Below are 18,839 nucleotides of genomic sequence, written 5' to 3'. Positions count from 1 at the left end.
AGGCTCCACATTGTCCCTGGATAGAGACGTGCATGAGGGCCTGTAAACCTGAAGTGCCCATTGTAAGAAAGTGGGTCATTTGTAGTATAGCCCTTTGGCAGGGCAGCCAAAAATTGGGAGGCTCCACATTGTCCCTGGATAGAGACGTGCATGAGGGCCTGTAAACCTGAAGTGCCCATTGTAAGAAAGTGGGTCTATTGTAGTATAGCCCTTAGGCAGGGCAGCCAAAAATTGGGAGGCTCCACATTGTCCCTGGATAGAGACGTGCACGAGGGCCTCAAAACATTGTTCCCATTGCAAAGGAGCGGGTCTCCTGTCGTTGTAATGTCCATTCTGAAAGAATGGGCGAAAAAATTTACCACTGGGGGTATACCTGAAACAACGGCCTAACTATTGTAACGGTCATCATGGTGGCGCATGAGGAGAAGGAGGAGCAGTCCAGTGATTATCCAAAGTCTAGAAGTGTGCACCCATGGGTGAGTGTAGGTACATGGCAAATTCCCGTTACAAACGTTAAATTCCGCTCTCATTTGCTGGTGGTGTGGTGAAGTCTGGCCCAATCCAACCCTTGTTCATCTTGATCAGAGTCAGCCTGTCAGCATTTTTAGTTGACAGGCGGGTGCGTTTATCTGTAATGATTCCACCTGCGGCACTAAAAACACGCTCTGACAAAACGCTAGCGGCAGGGCAGGCCAGGACTTCCAAGGCATAGAGAGCCAATTCATGCCACGTGTCCAGCTTGGATACCCAATAATTGTAAGGCACAGAGGAATGTCGGAGTACAATTGTTCGATCTGCAATGTACTCCTTGAGCATCTGGGCAAACTTAGGATTTCTTGTGGCACTACCCCGCACCTCAGGGGCTGTGGTATGTGAGGGGCTGAGAAAACTGTCCCACATCTTAAAGACTGTTCCCCTACCTCTGGCGGATTGGACTTGTGCCCCTCTCGGCTGTACGCCTTGGTTGTCCACTGATTCCTGACCTATGCCGCTAGCGTTTTGTGAGGGGAATGCTTTGCCTACTTCCGTGACTATGGCCTTGCGGAACTGCTGCATTTTGGCTGACCTCTCCGCCTCGGGAATAAGAGACATAAAGTTCTCCTTGTAGCGTGGGTCTAACAGTGTTACCAACCAGTAATGATTGTCAGCCAAGATGTTCTTAACGCGAGGGTCACGAGACAGGCAGCTTACCATAAAGTCAGCCATGTGCGCCAGACTCTTAACAGCCAGGACTTCAGTATCCTGACCAACACGATGACTGAACATGCTGTCCTCCTCCTCCTCCTCCTCCTCCTCATCTACCCTGTCCTCTGGCCAGCCACGCTGAACGGAGGATATGACTGGTGTGCATGTCATATCCTCAATTTGGCCGGAGAGTTGCTCCATGTCTTCATCCTCCTCCTCGTCATAGTCCTCCACTGCACGTTGTGATGAGACGAGGCTCGGCTGTGTGTTATCACCCACACCCACTACTGTTTCATGCTCCAACTCATCGCGCTCCGCCTGCAATGCATCATGTTTGTTTTTGAGCAGAGACCGTTTTAGAAAGCAGAGAAGTGGTATGGTGACGCTAATAATGGGGTCATCCCCACTCACCATCTTGGTGGAGTCCTCAAAGTTTTGGAGAATGGTACATAGGTCGGACATCCATCTCCACTCCTCAGGTGTTATGTGTGGAGTTTGACCCATTTCCCGACGGCTTAGGTGATGCAGGTACTCAACAACTGCCCTCTTCTGCTCACATATCCTGAGCAACATGTGCAGAGTTGAATTCCAACGCGTGGGGACATCACACACCAGTCTGTGAGCCGGAAGATGCAAACAGCGCTGAAAGCCGGCAAGGCCGGCTGAAGCAGTAGGTGACTTTCGAAAATGTGCAGACAGGCGGCGAACTTTTACCAGCTGATCAGACAGCTCTGGGTATGACTTTAGAATCCGCTGAACCACGAGGTTGAGCACATGGGCCACGCATGGAATATGTGTCAGCTGGCCTCGCCTCAAAGCTGCCACCAGGTTCCGGCCATTGTCACACACGACCTTTCCTGGCTTTAGGTTCAGAGGTGTGAGCCACTGATCTGCCTGCTGTTTCAGAGCTGTCCACACCTCTTCTGCATTGTGAGGTTTGTCACCTATGCAGATTAGCTTCAGCACAGCCTGTTGCCGCTTCGCCGAGGCAGTGCTGCAGTGCTTCCAGCTTGGGACTGGTGTGTAGGGTAAAGTGGATGAGGATGCGCAGGAGGAGGATGAGGCTGAGGAGCATGACATTCCGGAGCTGTAGAGTGTGGGTGAAACCCTGACTGAGGAAGGGCCTGCAAACCTTGGTGTGGGAAGGACGTGTTCCGTCCCTCGCTCAGACTGGGTCCCAGCTTCCACAATATTAACCCAGTGTGCCATCAACGAGATGTAGCGGCCTTGCCCACAAGCACTTGTCCACGTGTCTGTGGTTAGGTGGACTTTGACTGAAACAGCATTGTTCAGGGCACGTGTGATGTTTTATGACACGTGGTTATGCAATGCGGGGACGGCACACCGGGAGAAATAGTGGCGCCTGGGGACCGAGTAACGTGGGACAGCTGCCGCCATCAGGTCGCGGAATGCTTCTGTCTCCACCAGCCTAAAAGGCAACATTTCCAGCACAAGCAGTCGCGAAATGTTAGCATTTAGAACTGTGGCATGTGGGGCGTTGGCAGTGTATTTGCGCCTGCGTTCAAAGGTTTGCTGAATGGATAACTGAACGCTATGCTGGGACAAAGACGTGCTTGATGATGGTGTTATTTCTGCGTAGGCAACTGCAGGTGCAGGACCGGAGGAGGCTTGTTCGCAGGCAGCATGGACAGGGGATTGGCTCGCATGCACAACAAGCGAAGACGTAGCAGTGACATCAGCAAGCACTGCTCCTCGACTCTGTTGTACCTCCCACAAAGTCGGGTGCTTGGCTGACATGTGCCTGATCATGCTGGTGGTGGTCAGGCTGCTAGTTTTGGTACCCATGCTGATGCTGGCATGGCAGGTGTTGTAAATGGCCTTTTTAGAATCATCTGGAGCCAACTTAAAAAACTGCCAGACTCGGGAAGACCTAACATTTGTACAGGCACCTTGTGTCGTGTTGTTGTTCCGGAGAACGGTTGCCTGACTTCTGCCTGGGGCCACCACCCTGCTTCTTACTGCCTGTTGGGATACTACGCCTCCCTCCCCCTGTGCACTGCTGTCCTCACTCTGCATATCCTCCTGCCAGGTTGGGTCAGTTACTGGATCATCCACCACGTCATCTTCCTCTTCCGCACCCTGCTCCTCCTCCTGACTTCATGACAATTGTGTCTCATCATCGTCCACCCCTTGTTGAGACACATTGCCAACTTCGTGAGAATGTGGCTGCTCAAATATTTGGGCATCTGTACATACGATCTCCTCATGACCCACTTCAACAGGAGCTGGCGAGAGGCCAGAATGTGCGAATGGAAACGTGAACAGCTCTTCCGAGTGTCCAAGTGTGGGATTAGTAATCTCCGTTGATGTGAACTCAGCCTTGTGGTAGGAAGGAGGATCAGGTTCTGAAATGTGCGGTGCAGTATCACGGCTACTGACAATTGACCGTGTGGAAGACAGAGTGTTTGTGGTGGTGCCAATCTGACTGGAAGCATTATCCGCTATCCAAGTAACAACCTGTTGACACTGGTCTTGGTTCAAGAGCGGTGTACTGCTGCGGTCCCCAAGAATTTGGGACAGAACGTGCGAGCGAGTAGATGTGGCCCTTTGTTGTGGCGAAATTAGAGCTTGCCCACGACCTCGGCCTCTGCCTGCACCACCATCACGTCCACTTCCTTGTTCGTTGCCAATGCCCTTGCGCATTTTGCAATGCTGTGCTGACGTGTATTCACTAGACTTGTGCGTTATATCCAAGTTTGTAAAAAACGCACACAAGTGCACCTGTACGCTGCCACCGACAGGCATACACGTGCGGTTTTTAAATGCAAGCACGGACGCACTAAGAACCTAACAGGTTTTTAGGAGCGACAATTACTGAGAGGTTTGACACTATCAGACACTGCTGACTGACGTGTATTATTCACTAGACTTGTGCGTTATATCCAAGTTTGTGCAAAATGCACACAAGTGCACCTGTACGCTGCCACCGACAGGCACATACGTGCAGTTTTTAAATGAAAGCACGGACGCACTAAGAACCTAACAGGTTTTTAGGAGCGACAATTACTGAGAAGTTTGACACTATCAGACACTGCTGACTGACGTGTATTATTCACTAGACTTGTGCGTTATATCCATGTTTGTGCAAAACGCACACAAGTGCACCTGTACACTGCCACCGACAGGCACACGCGTGCGGTTTTTAAATGCAAGCACGGACGCACTAAGAACCTAACAGGTTTTTAGGAGCGACAATTACTGAGAAGTTTGACACTATCAGACACTGCTGACTGACGTGTATTATTTACTAGACTTGTGCGTTATATCCAAGTTTGTGCAAAACGCACACAAGTGCACCTGTACGCTGCCACCAACAGGCACACACGTGCGGTTTTTAAATGCATGCACGGACGCACTAAGAACCTAACAGGTTTTTAGGAGCGACAATTACTGAGAAGTCTGACACTATCAGGACTGTTTTAGACTGTGTACACCAGCCCCAGATATGGTGATGAAGGCTGGTATACGGTCACCACTAGGAATGGCTATATACCCTGCCTGCCTGTATACAGCTACAATAGTCCTGAGAAGGACTCTTCTGGTCACTAACCTGTATTCCGACCTGGCTATACCCTGCCTGCCCTGCCTGTATACAGCAACAATAGTACTGAGAAGGACTCTGCTCCTGTACTCCGACCTGGCTATATCCTGCCTGCCTGTATACAACTACAATAGTCCTGAGAAGGACTTCTGGTCACACTGTTTGCAGCCCTGCTACGGAAATAACTATAAAGGGCCGCAAACCTTTCCCTGAAGCAGCAACACTCTCCCTGCACTGACTGTCTGGATGGCTGTGTGCAGAGCACAGCGCGTTCGCCGGTATAGAGGCTCGGTCACGCTGTGCAGGCCGGCCAATCACTGCAATTCCACAACTAACAGGGCTGTGGCATTGCAGTGGTCTGCCAGCCAATCCCTGCATGAGGGCTGGCTCTCAAAAGTGCGCCAACATGCAGGGATGAAGACCACGAGTACAGCACGAGTATCGCGAGATTACTCGGTCCCCGCCGAGTATTCCGAGTACAGTGATACTCGTGCGAGTACCGAGTAGTGACAAGCATACTCGCTCAACACTAAAAATGTGGTGTATTTCTATTTGTGACCCATTTTGAGACTAGTGAAAAAGTCACATTGAAGCAAAAATTGTGCCAGAATAATTGACAAAAAATGCTCCAGGTGGGAAGGAAAAGTATTTGCACAAAATTGTGTATTTTTTTTAAAGTCACATTGGATCAATCAGTCTAAAATGTCTGTAAAAGTCACATTAAAAAAATATCTTGCAAATCAAAAAAAGCACAACTTTATAAAAAAGGTGCCAGTCTAGATGAATTTGTAGTAAGCCAAAAAGTCACTAATTGATAGGCATACAATTATAAATCCAACTAGTAGTGCCAGATAAATTCCAAAAACATTCCACAAATTCTTACCCTAAAAGGAATGTAAAAATAAATATTTTCTCCAATCTTTTATCTCATTTAAGAAAATGACTTCAGGTGAAAAGAAAAGAACTGGTTGCCATTTATTGGAATTTGGATGTTTTCTTGAGTCATTTTTATTTTTCGCTTGCAGTTCTAGAACTCCTTCCTTTATTAGATTGAGCATCCAGACTACATTTATCTCTATTATTAGCTGTTTTGCATAAGTTAAACATATCATCTAATTATAGGCAAGCCAAAAAAGTGATCTATATGACTAGCCATACCGGGCATAGATTCCCTGGCACCACTGTGTGTGGATTATATGGTATCGTCCCTCTTTTTGATGTTTATTTTTTCAATTAGCAATTGGCAAAAGCAAAAAAGTAGCAGTTATTCTACAAGTCATCTAGTCTGTTCACCCTCCCGTTTAAATTCATTGGAAATGGCACTGCTACAAGACTTGCACGCATGAAATACTTGCAAACATGAACTTACAGTTTTCCTAATTATGTACAATAGTCACACTTAATTTCTCTTGATTTTATTTTGAACTATTATTAAATCCAAATGAATACACTAAAAGCTACTTACTCCATTAACCTTGTACATACTCGTCTATTTCCAGGCCTTCCAACAACAACCAGTGCAGGCATTCTGTTGCTTTTACTGCAAATACAAAACATGGCCTCCATCCAATTTTTAATCAGCTGTACAGATGGGTTTGTTTCACAAATGCACTTGGCTGCACAGATGGAAGTTCCTGAATGCATGACAAGGTGTTAAAACGGTTACTGAGATTACAAAGGAATGAGAAAAGAAACACAGGAAATTATAAAATAATCAGACTGGACTTAGTCTCTTAAGGGTTGATTAGTTCAGAAGTTGAATTTTGTCCTTGGCACATATGAACCCGTCTTTAAAATAGTTTAGGTAAACATATATCAAGTTAAGCATGAAAGCTATTTTGTGTATCCCACAAGAACAGATGTGATCTCAGAAGAACCCGGTGCTCTACTGATAAAAAGTCAGTGTAACCAGCTGAGAGCCTCGTAGATGTAATCGTCTGAGGGCAGAGCAGACGGCAGTAGCAGCAGATTTAGCACAGACGATCTGCTCACATTATTTTACAGTTAGAAGCAAACTATGTGAGAAAAGAGTATGAGGATATAAAAGACAATGTAATAGTCATCATAAGTGAAAGAACGTGAACATGGTTGTATTACCAAAGCTGTGAAAGTGAGAAACATTTAATCACTGATTTCTGTAAATGGAAAACAAAATCCTCATTATATATTTTTAAACATAATTTGATCCATTTCATTTTTCTACAAGAACAAAATAACTTAAATGGAATCTGTCAGGAGGATTTTTCCCCCTTCAACAAAAAAACCAAGAAAAAATGTAAAATTATTTATACTGTATATGCATATAGCTCTTATAAGTAAGTATGAGTGAACCTTTGGAGGTTTGGTTCGCTGACAGCAAATAATCCAAACGTCTACATGTCCAAACCTACCCGAGGAGGTTCAGAAACACTGATTGGCAGTTTGAGTCTCCGCCCCCATGCAGCCAGCAATAAGCAGATCATTTCTGGGGAGGGTGTTTTTAGGGGGTTGCACACTACATGTGATCACACTGTTGTTACCCCCAGTGTGAGCCACTCAAACACTGCAAGCAGCTCTACCAGGGCTGGACACCAGGCCTACCTGAGCACAGTGTTGCTCGTGCAAGTTAAGTTCGCACGTAAAGCATTCAAACTCCGAACCCGAGCCCTGTTTTTTTTAAGCTGGTGTTCAGTTCGAAAACAGAACCTCAGGTTCACTTATCTCTATTTACAAGGACAAGTCCAGAAATATCTTTACTTAGCCATCTGTTTCTCCATTACTGGCATTTCAGTGTTTGCATTAATATACAAAATGAGAGTGTAGTTCTGAAGCCTCTGTCACTCCAGTTCTATTTCCCTCCTGTATCACCTCCTTTTTGGTTGACAGCCTTCATAACGACTGACTTTAAACAGAGGAGCCATGAGTCAAGGAGGAGGAGCTGGGGATGGTGTGAAAAGAAGCTGGAGTGACAGAGGCTTAAGGTTATGTTCACACTTGAAAAATGATTTTTCTTAAGAAATTTCTTAAGAGTGCACCTGTGATAAAAAACGCACCAAAAACGCACCTGCGTTTTTGCCGCATTTTCGGTGCGTTTTTGGTGCGTTTTCGGTGCGTTTTTGGTGCGTTTTTACCGCTGGTTGCTCCCTGCGTTATTGTGCCAATTATATATGGCAAATAACGCAGTTAGCTGCAGAAAAGAAGTGACATGCTCATTCTTTTTCTTAAGAAAATGTACTGAAAGAATTTTCTTAAGAAAAAAACGCAGTGTGCGCACAGCTAATTTTTTTTGCCATAGGTTTTGCTGGGGAATGTCTGCAGAAAGGTTACAAGAATTTCTCAAGAAATTTCTGCAGCAAAAACGGACCAAAAACGCAGGTAAAAAACGCAGTGTGTGAACATAGCCTAAGAGCTACAGCCTTATTTTTATAGCAATTCAAACTCTGATGTCTGAGGAATGGAGGAATCGACTGTTTAGTTAAAGGTATTGCTGAACTTCCAAAGAGCTAACTGCGAATATAAATAATTTGAGGTGTGAAACCCTGCTAACAGGTTCTCTTTAAAATCCGTATAATTTATTATATGAATGATTACTCAATATCACATAATGGACATAACAATAGTTGGGCGACTGCTTTCTCGCTTGGCCATGATATTTATACTTACAGAAAATCCGTAAACAGGATTTTCACATCCCATCTAACAGCAGTATGGTGTAACAGCAGAAAATCTAAATCCAGCAACCTATCACTTAATGGGCAACTTGAATTCTGAGCCCTGTAAATCCTGACCCACATTCGGCAGCTTTCTGTGTACACTGTGTATAGGCAGAAAACTGATAATCATTGATGGGGTGGGGTTATTCTGAGCTCTTGATCAAGAAGTATGACATGTCAGCAGGTTTACTAATCCTCTACTAGTAATCTAATACTGAAGAAATGGTAAATTTCTAAAAATTATACCAAGAGACCAGTAAGTGACAGTGCTGTATTCTGGGTCTCTATCTTTACATTATGCTGCCCTCAAATTAGGTTTCAAAACACTGGTGAAAGAATTCCTTTATAGGATTTATCTGATATTTAAAAAAATGGTTTAGGGGTAGTAAATGGGAGCAATACTCATCATAAACATTTGGTATCTGGATCCTGCAACAAGGGCCTTATATACATTATTCATGTGATTGCTGTAACTAATAATTCGTCACAGTTTTACCATTCGGATGTGCAGCATGTGACCACTGAGGCAAGTCATTGGCTGTGTCACATGATAGATGGTTGTGGTTACACTGCCACAGTAAAGGCAGGGAAAGGTCAAAATCTCAAAATCATCAGTTGAGTTTGGAATATGTGAGTATTTCTTATTTTAATATATTATACCATTTTTTCCCTTAGCTTGGTTTTTAAAACTGTCAAACTACCAATTTAAAGAGGTTATCCACTACCTAACTAATTTCATTTTTTTAATCATCAATCATTAATTGTTCTATTATGTGCCAATAAATGTATCCATACACTTATTACAGAACTATAACCCTTTTATCATGCAGATATCATCCCTTAGTGTCTACCAGAAGCAGCTTTGATGTTTACATCCATCCCTTCCTATAGCCAGGCTTACTGTATGTGAATACCATAAGTTCCATCATGCATTGCTGCAGCCTATTTTCCAACACTTAGCTCTCTATGTTCCTTCTGCATCCTGTGCTGCTGAAGTTATTGGGAGATACCAAGTGTCAGAGTAGCCCATGCCAGATGCCAAGTGCAGCCCTCTCACTGTGTTTGTTCTGGAAATGTCAGCACTTTTCAGCTGTCTACCTCAGATATTGGATTACTTAAACCTTTTGCTTTTTAAATGCAAATTGCAGCAGTTCACTATGGATCAAACCCTTCTGTTGCTACTGAATGAAACTGTCAGCTTAGCTTTTTGAGACATTAATGCAAAATAATTATGATTAGTTTCAAAACGTCCACACCCACCATCAGGAGCCCAGTGACAACTTCCTTTCATTTCGTCTGATTTCTTTACCGGTATAGCAAGTATAAGACATAACAAAGAAGAAATAAGAATCTTCATAGCAATCCGGCGATATGTGATCCCTGATGAGATGTGCTTATAGAAGCTTTATATTCAATACAAAAATATTTCAAAAGGTATTGTTTAGAAGAACTCTGATATGTGGAAGGGGGTGAAACAGTAGTGGAAAACCTTTTAAAGAGTATATGCCAAAAAAATTAACAAACTTAAAAAATGGGGCATTATTGCATTTCTGCCTTTTTTGTGTTTTTGATGTTTTTTTCATGTTTTCATCACATTCATATTCTTAGATGTGGCTTTTTAAAGTTTATTTTATGTTTTTCCCTGTTTTTTTCCACTGTGGGACAGGTTTGAGAACTCCAGCTGTTTCAGCAGGATTCATCATTTGAGACGTTTCAAAAAGTCAAAAGATATTTGCAAATATATTACTGTCCTCTCTGGACTGATTCTATGTATGACAGAAATATTTGAACATATTTTGTGTCATTTTGCAAAATTTGTGACTTTTTGCATTATATTGAAGACCTTCTGCACCATATTGATGAATTTCGCATAAAAAGCTTAAGTGAATACTACAAAACAAAAAAAAAAGGAAAAGTTACTTAGAACAAACTGAAAATGATTAATCTATTTTTTAATCCTACCAAGACTTAATTTGATTAGCAGTTTTGGTATATCTACAGTGAAACAGGTCCGTTGCTATGGTTCAAGCTAACAACCCCTATTAAGGCCCCGTCACACACAGAGATAAATCTTTGGCAGATCTGTGGTTGCAGTGAAATCATGGACATATTGTTCCATTTGTACACAGCCACAAACGTGGCACTGATTGTCCACAATTTCACAGCAACCACAGATCTGCCGCAGATTTATCTCTGTGTGTGACAGGGCCTTTAGTCTTTAGCTACTAGTAAATATACAGTATCACGTGCAGTAAGTCCCAATGCAGGTTGAAACTTTATTTGTAGTTTTATTTTATAGCCAGTATACACTATATATACCAATGGAATTAGTGGATACCCTCTTTGCATGGTTTTCACTTTAAATTCAGATTGATATAACTTTTCTGGGCTGTGTTCACATGTCCAGTTATCATTTGTCTGTAATCAATACAGGACTAAAAAAATGGATCTATGCGAAAAGATCAAAAATTGATGCCACTTTGTTTCTTCTTTGCTTCCTATTTTATTCTGTCTGTGTTGCTTTTACTAGAGGTGTCTGAAAACATCTGGTATTGCGGCCATACACAGTGCTTAAAAAGGATCAATCAGAGAATGGTATAACAGATGAACTTCCATCATCAACCATTTTCATTACACTTCCTTGTTTGAAAAAATGAATCCAGCTGACATTAGTGATGAGGGAGCACTAAGATGCTCAAGTGCCGGTACTCAAAATGATCACTTCGGACGCTCGGACGAGCTCAAATTGATTACCCAGTTTGGTAGATCCACTCACTCAGCTGCAGGTTGAGGAAGAGAGAAATGCTTTTTCGTTTACATTTCTGCTGGTTTATTAACTTCATAAACCAAATCAAACAAAACAAAACAGCCTTACCAGCATGAAAGAAAACAAATGAATATGAGGACAGCCCAGCACTGGAGGGTCCACCCGCTAAGTTTTGGGGTTACACTCTGTTCAATCAGAACAACAGAGAGGAGGAACTGCTTCCTCCAAAACACAAAACCCTGAATGTTTTCAGAGGCCTTGCTTTTACCTCCTGAAACACACCCTGAGGTGTAGATATGGTGAACAGCCATCCCATTCATCTGTTAAGCAAAAACCTGGCCTTATTAAAAGCTATTTAACTATCTCAGCACCTAGTAAGCTGGAGCATTACTGGATTTAATCACTGAATTTAATATTCTCAGCGACACATACTTCCTCTCTTGTACTTTACCAGTTTGAAGAATGGGCAAGAATTTCAGTCTCTTGATTTGCAAAACTGATAGCGATATACCCCAAGCGACTTGCAGCTGTAATCGCAGCAAAAGGTGGCACTACAAAGTATTAACTTAAAGGGGCTTAATAATATTGCACGCCCCACTTTTCTGTTTTTTATTTTTTAAAAATGTTTAAAATAAGCAATACATTTCATACCACTTCACAATTGTGTCCAACTTGTTGTTGATTCTTCACCATAAAATTAAAATTTTTATCTTTATCTTTGAAACCTGAAATGTGGGAAAAGGTTGAAAAATTCAAGTTGGTTGAAAAATTCAAGTTGGGCGAATACTTTCGCAAGGCACTATATTATACAAGCTGTAGTATCCAGCGTTGCCCGGGATAGTAACTGTCTTTCTGTCTCCCAGTCTCTGTCTGTCTCCCTGTCTGTCTCTCTCTCTTTGTCTACCTGTCTCTTTCCCTGTCTGTCTCTATCTCTTTCCCTGTCTGTCTCTTTCCCTGTCTTTCCCTGTGTTTCTCTTTTCCTTTCTGTCTCTTTGTCTGTGTCTCTCTTTGTCTGTGTCTATCTGTATCTGTCTGTCTTTCTGTCTCTGCCTGTCTGTATCTTTCCCTGTCTGTCTCTTTCCCTGTCTGTCTCTGCCTGTCTCTTTACTGTCTGTCTCTTTTCCTTTCTGCCTCCTTCCCTGTCTGTCTGTGTCTGTCTCTTAATCTGTCTCTTTGTCTGTCTCTGTCTCTTTGCGTCTGTCAGTCTCTGTCTGTCGCTGTCTGTCTCTTTTACCTGGCTGCATTGTGACACGCCAACATTATTCTGAAGTTCTTTAATCGAGGCAGGTTTTTTGGAGAATAACTGTAAAGTGTTGGGTTAAAATTCCCCTCAAAACATAGTCTATGATATTGCCTGAGTCAAAGGGGGGTCTGTGCAAAATTTTGTGATTGTACATGCTACGGTGCGGATTCCTTTAGCATACATACACACACACACACATACATACATACATATACACACTCGGCTTTATATATTATATAGAGTCATTACAAACAGAGTGATATATTTCAAGTGTTTATTTCTGTTAATGTTGATGATTATGGCTGACAGCCAATGAAAACCCAAGTCATTATCTTAGAAAATTAGAATATTATATAACACCAACTGAAAAAATGATTTTAAACTCAGACATGTTGGCCTACTGAAAAGTATCTATAGTAAATGCACACAATACTTGATTGGGGCTCCTTTTGCATGAATTACTGCATCAATGCGGTGTGGTATGGAGGCGATCAGCCTGTAGCACTGCTGAGGTGTTATGAAAGCCCAGTTTGCTTTGATAGAAGCCTTCAGCTCATCTGCATTGTTGGGTCTAGTGTCTCTCATACTTCCTCTAGACAATGCCCCATAGTTTCTCTATGGGGTTTAGGTCAGGCAACATCTGTTTTTCCCACAAACATTTCGATTTTGCCCCAAACTTTTCATTAATTTCATTCAAGGGTAACAGTAAAAAAATGGATCATATAGCTGGTTGTGCAATTTCCTCTAAGAGTAAAGATACCCATATGTGGATGAAAAGAACTTTCTTAGGCATAACGCAAAGCTAGGAAGGAGATCCATATTGGAGTGCAGTTTTTGCTGGAATGGTTTGGGATGCCAAGTCACATTGGCAGAGCCATCCAGAGGTGCGAAAAAAGCAGAACCTTCATAAGTGACGCACATAACAAACCAGACTCCTCAATGAACTCATCCAGAGGTGCAGTGCTCATATTGATACCACTGCTCAGTCACAAAGTCACAAGAATATATACCATTAGGCAGTGAAATAAGTGTATATATATATATATATATATATATATATATATATATATATACAGTTAGGTCCAGAAATATTTGGACAGTGACACAATTTTCGCGAGTTGGGCTCTGCATGCCACCACATTGGATTTGAAATGAAACCTCTACAACAGAATTCAAGTGCAGATTGTAACGTTTAATTTGAAGGTTTGAACAAAAATATCTGATAGAAATTGTAAGAATTGTACACATTTCTTTACAAACACTCCACATTTTAGGAGGTCAAAAGTAATTGGACAAATAAACCAAACCCAAAAAAAATTTTTATTTTCAATATTTTGTTGCGAATCCTTTGGAGGAAATCACTGCCTTAAGTCTGGAACCCATGGACATCACCAAACACTGGGTTTCCTCCTTCTTAATGCTTTGCCAGGCCTTTACAGCCGCAGCCTTCAGGTCTTGCTTGTTTGTGGGTCTTTCCGTCTTAAGTCTGGATTTGAGCAAGTGAAATGCATGCTCAATTGGGTTAAGATCTGGTGATTGACTTGGCCATTGCAGAATGTTCCACTTTTTTGCACTCATGAACTCCTGGGTAGCTTTGGCTGTATGTTTGGGGTCATTGTCCATCTGTACTATGAAGCGCCGTCCGATCAACTTTGCGGCATTTGGCTGAATCTGGGCTGAAAGTATATCCCGGTACACTTTAGAATTCATCCGGCTACTCTTGTCTGCTATTATGTCATCAATAAACACAAGTAACCCAGTGCCATTGAAAGCCATGCATGCCCATGCCATCACGTTGCCTCCACCATGTTTTACAGAGGATGTGGTGTGCCTTGGATCATGTGCCGTTCCCTTTCTTCTCCAAACTTTTTTCTTCCCATCATTCTGGTACAGGTTGATCTTTGTCTCATCTGTCCATAGAATACTTTTCCAGAACTGAGCTGGCTTCATGAGGTGTTTTTCAGCAAATTTAACTCTGGCCTGTCTATTTTTGGAATTGATGAATGGTTTGCATCTAGATGTGAACCCTTTGTATTTACTTTCATGGAGTCTTCTCTTTACTGTTGACTTAGAGACAGATACACCTACTTCACTGAGAGTGTTCTAGACTTCAGTTGATGTTGTGAATGGGTTCTTCTTCACCAAAGAAAGTATGCGGCGATCATCCACCACTGTTGTCATCCGTGGACGCCCAGGCCTTTTTGAGTTCCCAAGCTCACCAGTCAATTCCTTTTTTCTCAGAATGTACCCGACTGTTGATTTTGCTACTCCAAGCATGTCTGCTATCTCTCTGATGGATTTTTTCTTTTTTTCAGCCTCAGGATGTTCTGCTTCACCTCAATTGAGAGTTCCTTTGACCGCATGTTGTCTGGTCACAGCAACAGCTTCCAAATGCAAAACCACACACCTGTAATCAACCCCAGACCTTTTAACTACTTCATTGATTACAGGTTAACGAGGGAGATGCCTTCAGAGTTAATTGCAGCCCTTAGAGTCCCTTGTCTAATTACTTTTGGTCCCTTGAAAAAGAGGAGGCTATGCATTACAGAGCTATGATTCCTAAACCCTTTCTCCGATTTGGATGTGAAAACTCTCATATTGCAGCTGGGAGTGTGCACTTTCAGCCCATATTATATATATAATTGTATTTCTGAACATGTTTTTCGAAACAGCTAAAATAACAAAACTTGTGTCACTGTCCAAATACTTCTGGACCTAACTGTATATATATATATATATATATATATATATATATATATTTACCAAATACATTTTTTAGCCCTAGATTTTTTATTTTCATATGGAGTAAAGGGTAAAAATAGCACCACAATTTGCCATTGGTGAACATAGTAATAAGCCACATATGGCTGAACAGTTCTGCTTAGGCACATGGCGAGACTTGCAAGGGAAGAAGTGCTTTTTGACTCTTGGAGCACAGATTTTTCAAGGATAGTTTGCAGGCTCCATATTCAGAGCCCCATAAGTGCAAGAAGAGCAGAATCCCCATGAAGTGACCCCGCTTTTGGAAGTTACTCCCCTCTGGGAATGTACCGACAGGTGTGGCGACTTTGACTGTATCATTGTTTGTGATAAAGAAGCAGCAACAGATGTTGGCGAGCAAAAATTGCAAATATGCCATTTTAGTGGCCAGTACATTATACATTATATTGCTCAGTACATTGTAGTGCTCAGTACATTGTTGTGTGCAACTCTTGCTTCTGCAGACATGCGGTATTTGTTAATTCACAGCTGACATCAGCCCCATAAATATTAACCCTATTACCACCACACCAGGCAACCAGTAAGAGCTTGGTAAAGTGTCTGAGTTCTTAGTTTGGGTGCTATTCGTATGGTAAGCACTCAATCAAGCATCGAGGTGCTCAGGTACACTTAGTGCTCAGCCCAGTGTGAGCCACTTGCATTCTCTGAATGGTTTTCACTGGAGGTAAGAACAACATTTTCGGACAGTGCGTCTAAAAAAAACAAGCCCTCCCCTGAAAATGCTCTCTGTATGTTAGTGGAGCGCCAAACTGCCTAATCACTGACTTCCTATGGGCTTCAGTTTCTGGAATGAAGTTCAAGTTAAGTGCGGGTCCTGAACTGAACTTTATCTAAAGTCCGGCTGAACCCAGCACACCTGAACTTTCAAGGGTCCGCTAATCTCTAGTAGAGTTTACCAGACTCGAACTTTCAAGTTCAATGTTCACACAGAACACAGACTTTACAAAAAGAATCAGTGTTCGAGTTTGAAGTTTGGGTGCTCTACATATTCTAACCACTCGATCGAGCATCGGTGTGCTTAGGTACACTCGGTGTTTGGCCCATTGAGAGCTACTTTTAGTGTTTAAATGGCTCACACTCAGGGTAAGAACAGCATTATTCGATATAGTGTATACAAAAAAAAGAACCCCTCTCACCTCATACGGAAGTACCCTATTTATGGCTGGCTGTATGTGGGTAGAAAGCAGAACTAGCCAGTCAGTGATTTCCAATGAGGTTCGGGTCCAGAACACAACTTTAGTTACTGTAAGATCCAGCGGAACCCTCAAAACTCTGACTTCTATGAGTCCGCTCATCTATAATCTCTAGTCATGAATTATATTAATGTGTCCTACTGCTTTGCTTTTTTTTTACCAAGTACAATTGCATGTAATTCATGCATATAATTTATCTCAGGGATAAAGACTATTTCAATTATAAGAGCATGCCCAAATGAATATATGCTTTGCACATATTCCTGATTTTTAACGCTTAAATAAATAAGCAAGTCATTAGGCTTGTCATATAAGCAATTTGCCTTAACCTTCACCACAATGGATGTCAGAGGAAGAGAACTAATTATTTTGCTTGAGATCACCAAAATCATGATACATCAAGCCTTTCAGGCAAAACTGTTTACAATCACGAGGAACAAAGCTAGAAAGAAAACACAGCACATAATGACTTTCGCTATGAACAATTTGCTAGTAAGCTGTAATTTTTTTGTCATTTACCTTTAAATACATGGTCATAGCATATTGTATCCCAGCATTAGCATCACTATGGAAAGTCAACATGTCAACATTCTCACCTTCATTAGGCAACTTTTGGGGTTAATTCATTGAGATATACACAAAATATAAGACCACTCCCAAGTTTTTAGAAATGGATCTCATTAGCAGGTGTTTAAAATGTATAATTGGGACTATGTTCACTCATCTTACAATAACGCATTTCAAGACACTCAGTAAAAGTAGTTGTCCTTGGAAATAAAAAAAAATATAATTTGTTTTCTTTTATTCCATGGCTAAGCAAAGACAGGGCATCTATAAGGCAGCTCCCATTGGCTAATCTATAGGTCATAACAAACATCACAACAAAGCCCCCTCCCTATTAAAAGAGGAATAAAATGTATACACATGAATAAAACTATACAAAAATGCAATAAAAGCCAATTGTTAAAGATATAAGCATTGATGTTTTAAAACAATTTTTATACACATAGAAAAATTCTATAAATATGTTGTTGTTTTTTTTCCTGGACTTTTCTTAAAATTGCATAAATAAAAACAATAAGTTCAGCCTGAAAATGGAATGCATTATTTCTCCTGTGGTAGAGCTAAGTATTGTGGTCATGTAAATTAAACACCTATTTTTGGGCTCCTCTTGAGAATATGGCTGATTTCTAAGGGTTTATTTATGATCAGTTCAGTGGTGTAGGACCACTCAAAAAATGATGCCTGAAGGAGACAACTTTGTTTAATGTGTCCAGTCATATCAAGTTATCATCAATTTATAAGATAACTGATAAAAACTGGATTGGTGGGCTATAACTGCTGAGACCTCCACTTTTGCTAGAATTCATTGAAGGGGATGTATATGTGCATTGCTGCTGTTTTTCATCTATTTGAGATTGCCTGGTATAGCTGAGTGCATTTTGCCCATTAAGCAATTTTGGGGGTTTCAGCTGTTGGTCCTAACTGATTTAAAAGTTAGGTCTATGCTATGGATAGTTGATATTAAGATATAATTGGAATATATTAAGCAGTATCTACTTTACAGCTAGATACTGATCTTTCCCCACATTCTGTAATATTATCAGTATGAATCAATAAATAAATGTTTTATACCTGATGAAGCTACAATTATTGTCAAAATTATTCTATAAAGCCTTTTAATAGTTGTCCTTCCTAATAATAAAGAGGTTATCCACTACTAGGCCGAGCGCTTCTTAATCTATATATTTGGCCCTCATAAAAATAATAACACATACTTACCTCGGGTTCCAGCGCCGTTCCAATGGCACTCCCTCTGCCGGGGATTATGTGACACTGTTATGTTATGCAATCCCTGGAGCCAATCAGCAGCTGTTCACTACCCCCCCTTCAGACAATTCACTTACAACCGGAGGACGTGTGTACGTGTGTACTGCTGCTCTCTCAAAAACTTCGGATATGCCAGATAGGTTCATAGGCAGGGGGAGTGAAACAGCCACTGATTAGCTGCAGGGATCACATGACATAATAAGTGTTATTATTGTACAAGGGGAAAACAAGGATATAGAGGAGGATCTAGTAGTGAACCACCACTTTAACCACTTCACACACGTGCAATTTATTTTTTTATTGTTTTTCTCCCTTTCTTCCAACAGCCATAACTTTTTTTTATTTTACTGTCAATATAGCTTTATGAGGGCTTGATTTTTGTGGGATGGGTTGTTCTTTTAAATAATACCATTCATTTTGCCTCATATGTACTGGAAAGTGGGTGAAAAATTCCAAATGTGATGAATTTACAAAAAAAAGTGCAATACCATAATTATTTTTGGTTTTATTTTATTTACCATGTTCACTGTATGGTAAAACTGGCTACACAATATGATTCATAAGTATGAGTTTGTACACACCAAAC

The 18,839-nt window shown here is 41.5% G+C and overlaps 1 protein-coding gene across 1 annotated transcript in view; it reads right to left on the bottom strand.

Moving 5' to 3' along the window:
• LOC142289917 (protocadherin-9-like) overlaps positions 1-18,839 on the bottom strand; it is a 1,826,751-nt gene that overhangs the window by 1,523,494 nt on the left and 284,418 nt on the right. The window lies entirely within an intron of this gene.

The sequence above is a fragment of the Anomaloglossus baeobatrachus genome, chromosome 2 (assembly GCF_048569485.1).
Source record: "Anomaloglossus baeobatrachus isolate aAnoBae1 chromosome 2, aAnoBae1.hap1, whole genome shotgun sequence".
NCBI classification, from domain to species: domain Eukaryota; kingdom Metazoa; phylum Chordata; class Amphibia; order Anura; family Aromobatidae; genus Anomaloglossus; species Anomaloglossus baeobatrachus.
The sequence above is the reverse complement of the archived record's forward strand: the minus strand, read 5'-3'. Positions and strand labels throughout refer to the sequence as shown.